The 5,380-nt window shown below is 49.1% G+C and overlaps 2 pseudogenes; one reads left to right on the top strand and one right to left on the bottom strand.

Moving 5' to 3' along the window:
• The first annotated feature begins 202 nt into the window (after window positions 1-202).
• Window positions 203-1,415, top strand: LOC100346055 (glyceraldehyde-3-phosphate dehydrogenase pseudogene; annotated as a pseudogene).
• Window positions 1,416-1,511: 96 nt separating this feature from the next.
• LOC100346315 (ras GTPase-activating protein-binding protein 1 pseudogene) lies at window positions 1,512-2,869 on the bottom strand (annotated as a pseudogene).
• Between the last annotated feature and the right edge of the window lie 2,511 nt (window positions 2,870-5,380).

The raw sequence follows: 5,380 nt of genomic DNA, 5'->3' as shown, positions 1-5,380 counted from the left end.
TCAGAGAGGAAACAGAGAGAAGGGAAAGTTGAATGACAATATCATTCCACAAAATTGGAAGTGAAGAACTAAAAGGTAAGAAGGAAGGAGACAGAGCGCACACCATTAACACAAGAGAAGTAAAGTAGCACAAATGTCAGCAGTTCTTAGCAGGTTAGGTCGCTCCGCCCCGTTCGACAGTGCAAACGCGTCCCGAGACCCGATGGTGGAGGTCAGAGTGAACGGACCTGGCCGCACTGGGCGCCGGGTCACCAGGGCTGCTTTTAGCTCTGGCAAAGTGGGTGTTGTCGCCATCACGATCCATTCATCGACCTCCACTACCTGGTCTACATGTTCCAGTAGGATTCCACCCACGGCAAGTTCCACGCACGGACAAGGCTGAGAACGGGAAGCTGGTCATCAACGGGAAGGCCGCCCCCATCTTCCCCGAGCCAGATCCGCCAGCATCAAGTGGGGTCATGCTGGTGCCGAGTAAGTGTCTTCACCGCCATGGAGAAGGCCGGGGCTCATTTGAAGGGCGGAGCCAAAAGGGTCATCCTCTCCGCCCCCTCCGCCGATGCCCCCATGGTTGTGATGGGCGTGAACCACCAGAAGTATGGCAACTCCCTCAAGATCATCAGCAACGCGTCCTGCACCACCAACTGCTTAGCCCCGCTGGCCAAGGTCATCCACGACCACTTCGGCATCGTGGAGGGGCTCATGACCACAGTGCACGCCATCACCGCCACCCAGAAGACCGTGGACGGGCCCTCCAGGAAGCTGTGGCGTGACGGCCGCGGGGCCGCCCAGAACATCACCCCCGCCTCTACTGGCGCTGCCAAGGCCGTGGGCAAGGTCATCTCGAGCTGAACGGAAAACTCACTGGCATGGCCTTCCGTGTGCCCACCCCCAACGTGTCGGTCGTGGACCTGACCTGCCGCCTGGAGAAAGCTGCTAAGTAGGATGACATCAAGAAGGAGGTGAAGCAGGCGTCCGAGGGCCCCCTGAAGCGCATCCTGGGCTACACCGAGGACCAGGTCATCTCCTGCGACTTCAACAGTGACACCCACTCCTCCACCTTCCATGCTGGGGCTGGCATTGCCCTCAGTGACCACTCTGTGAAGCTCATTTTCTGGTACGACAAGGAATTTGGCTACAGCAACAGGGTGGTGGACCTCATGGTCCACATGGCCTCCAAGGAGTAAGAGCCCTCAAGCCACCAACCCCAGCGAGAGCACCAGAGGACGAGAGAGAGGCCCTCAGCCGCTGGGGAGTCCCTGCCCCGACTCAGCCCCCAACACGCTGAGTATCTGCCCCTCTTCCCAGTTTCCATCCCAGACCCCCTGGAGGAGAAGAGGGGCTTAGGGAGCCCTACCTTATCATGTCACCTTCAATAAAGTCTTCTGCACCCCTCCCTCAAAAAAAATAACAGATTAGGTCATGCTCCACAATACAAAAGGCTGGTTGAAACAATTCACCATCCTGAACCAGCTCAAGTTTCTACTGCTGCATGGTGATCAGCGCAGGTCAATTCATTGCCTGGGGGCAATCTCCCTTCCCATTCCAAATCCTGGTTTCTGCACCAAGTTCCACAGGGAGGGCCTCTCATCCCACCGCTCAGCCCAACTCCAGGGTCTCCAGGGCCCCACAGGCGTTTTTCCAATGTCCTATCTCCTGGCTGCTCGAGTCTTCTCTTTCGTTCAGACGCACTTCATCTGTGAACGTGGTGGGCTGTTTGCTGAGGACCTTCTGAACAGGCGCAGAACTCTCAAGCACAGCAACACCTAAATCAGGTAGCTTTTTTACCACCATAAATGTGCACCTCTACCACATCCCCATAATTTTGAAAGAAACCTTTCCATTTCAATTTGTCCACCTCGTGAGGCAGGTTGCCAGTGAAGAGCTGGTGACTGTGAGGTGTCTCACAGCTCTTCAGGGTTTAACAGCACCTTGCTCACCAGCCTCACGGATTGGTCTGGGTCCCCCTGGGGAGGGATGCTTATTTATTACTCTCCCACATTGTGATTCCTCTGAGGCCTCGGTGGTGGAATCTGAGATTCAGGCTTAGACTCTGGATGGGACTGTGAAGCTCAAACTTTACCAACATGAGATGATATCCCAGCAACTGGAACAGCTCCACTGGATGGAAAGTTCTTCCTGGTCACAGATTCCAAAGAAAATGTCCTCAAGTCTACCTGTAGTGTCTGAGCTATGTCTGCAAGTACAGGGGAACCCTTCTTAGCATCCTCTGGAGAAGTTTCTTACAATACTGGCTCAAATTTTTTCCTCTTGGATTTTAGAGACAGGCTCTTGCTCTGGTTCTTGTTCAGGATTAGGCTCTAGTTCAGTTACAGGCTCCTCTAGATGTTCTTCCAAGTCATTGTTGACAGTCTGATCATAGAAAGTTCTTAAGTCATTAGATACCGCCTCAGGTTTCTGCTGTCTTTCCTCAGGTTCTTCAGCTTCTTCCTAGGATTCCTCCTGAGGCTCAGAGACAAAGCCACCACAGACCTCGTCTTGATATCTAAAGATATCTTTGTGAACATAGAACGAACTCACCGCAGCAAGAACAAATACCTTAGAATCTGATTATTAATGGAGAGCAGCCCATCTCCTAGACCACCACACCATCATTTAGAGTAGCATGAGCATCAGTGTGGTGCACCTGCTGTGGCAGTTGGTACGTTCTGTGATAGCACTTTCCTACGGATTTCTTTCTGTCCGTAGACTGCATCTGCTTGTGTTCCATTTGAATCAAATCCCCCATGGACATAAAGATGGGTTCTTTCCATAAAATCTTTAGCATATCTGGTGCCTGGTTAGGCAGCATATGATATGGTCTCACAAATTTCCCCCTGACCAGCAGGGGACTGTTCTTTTCCATAACCATAGTTTTTGTCACTTCAACTTTGGGGGGAAAATATGTTGAACCTGCATGGTTGTGTAGGAGAGTAGCAAGTTTTGCTCCACTGCATGAAAGGCAAAATTGTTCACACAACTATTCAGAACCAGCTTTCATAGATGCCCTTCTTTGTATGTCTAGCATTTCTGAATAGCAATTTCCCCATGGATTATCTACAAGGAGTGCTAACACACAGGAATGATTTGGAAGGCTAAGGAAAGAGCTCAGATTCCATGTGCCTTTTTGACTCTTTGTCCCAATAAAATTATTTTAATTCTACAAGACCTTTATCTACAGGTACAGTCAAAGTACTGGGGCTCATCTTGCATTCAGAGACATTACAGATACAATCAATGTCTTAGATGGTTCAGCGTGAAGACCAACTTCCTGGTAATTTTCTGTGACCTTACAAGTCGTCACTACTTCCCCTCTATGTATTCCTCTCCCAGGAGAGATAAATGCTACTCATGTATACCCAGATGCTGAATTTCTGCCTGGAGATTTCCAAAAACTCTACTTAAACAAGACAGCAGTTCTGCATGCTCATGCCATCCCCTCCCCTCTTCAGAACTAGGATTCAGCTCCTGGATCTGTGGGCTAACCCTCTTCCTCTTGCCAAATGTCTCCAATCCAGGGGCAGCCATGGATACTTGCATGAGTTTGCAGATTGTAGGGCTGCATGACAGTGATAACAACTCCTGCATCCAATTTGGTTTTATTTCTCATGCTATATTATTCTGCCCCAGATGGACTTTTCTCGTTAGTATACAACTGAGCCCTTCCACAAGATGCAGGGATGGGAGAGAAGGAGCTGATGCACTCCAGTTGACTAATGAGATTAGCTGAGATTAGCTGGTTTTGGCCAAATACACATGCTCAAACTTGGATATGTTCCTTGTGGAAGGTACTTGGCACATTGATTCTTGCTGCATCCTTAAAACCTAAAGATGATACTTACCTGTGCATGTTGCTGTGAGGTTAGCACATGTGGTGACTGTCACAGAGGTTGTGATTCTGAGATGACCTCCTCCTTGACCCTAGGATTTGGTGTCCAAAAGCATCCGGAAGTCATGGAATATCACTTGTTCTGAAGGCTCATCTAACATGGGTAATTAAAATGAATGGAATAAATCACAGACATTGCCTGTTTTATAAATGTGGCTTCAACTGAAGCTCACAGTATTAGTTGGCAAAAACCCTATGTTAGGTGCATACAGTGTCCACGTAGCATGGGTTCAGGCTTCTAGAAAACTTGTGAGTTTGGAGAGGATGCTGTGTGATTTCAGAACTGAAGCTTCCCACCAAACATCAATTTGATCCAACTTTTCAAGTTTCTAATTTATTTATTTGTGTTGCATCTACTGAGAGAAACTCACCCATCAGTTCCAGCTTCTGAGTCAGGGTGAGAAGTTTCCTGGCAAATTCAGAAATACCATGGTGTGGGCCTCTAGGGGGAAAGCTGGCCAGTGTCTGGCTGAGGGTGGAGCTGGAACATACATGCTACAGCATGAACTCACTCTATCCTATCAGCCATTTTTCATCTAGACTTTGGCTTAGGTTCTCTGAATTAATAGGCTACTGAATTCTCTTAAGAAAGCCAAGGGAACATGACATGAAAAACCATGGGCTTTTGCTTTTGTATCCATCTGAAACCACTGGGTACCACAGTACAGACAGATTGCAACTGCACAATGTGAGGCCCTATTCTTTACATGAACTCTTGTGAACAGTGCTTCCTGGGATTGGCCCATGCACGACTCTCCCAATGGTACATTATAGTTGGATTGGCTATATCCAATGTGTGATAAACAACATGGGAAGAGTTTCCAAGGAAGTTTAGAATGATATACCATTTCTTATTTTTTAAGATATATTTATTTATTTGAAAGGCAGAATTACACAGAAAGAAGGAGAGACAAAGACAGAGATCATCTGTCTTCCGGTTCAGTCTCTAAATGGTTGATGCCAGGAGCTAGGCGCTCCATCCTGGTCTCCCACATGGGTGTAGGGGCTCAAGGACTTGGGCCATCTTCTGTTGCTTTCGCAGGCACCTTTGCAGGGAGCTGGATCAGAAGAGGAGCAACAGGGACTTGAACTGAATCTGTGATAGTTTCTTTAACTCCACCTGAGTGTTTCCAACACTGCACATTTTCTTGCACAAGCTCTATTTTCTCATGCTCATCTCCTTTCCATCTTGGTGGTTTCTTGCTTTGAGAACTTACTGTATTGCCAGTCAGCTTCATTCTGCAGACAGAGAGAAAGGTCTTCCTTTGCCGTTGGTTCACCCTCCAATGGCCGCCAAGGCTGGTGCACTGCGGCCGGCGCACCGCGCTGATCCGATGGCAGGAGCCAGGTGCTTCTCCTGGTCTCCCATGGGGTGCAGGGCCCAAGCACTTGGGCCATCCTCCACTGCACTCCCGGGCCACAGCAGAGAGCTGGCCTGGAAGAGGGACAACCGGGACAGAATCCGGTGCCCCGACTGGGACTAGAACCCGGTGT

Source organism: Oryctolagus cuniculus, chromosome 12, assembly GCF_964237555.1.
Source record: "Oryctolagus cuniculus chromosome 12, mOryCun1.1, whole genome shotgun sequence".
Taxonomy (NCBI): domain Eukaryota; kingdom Metazoa; phylum Chordata; class Mammalia; order Lagomorpha; family Leporidae; genus Oryctolagus; species Oryctolagus cuniculus.
This window is presented reverse-complemented; position numbering and strand designations above follow the sequence as displayed.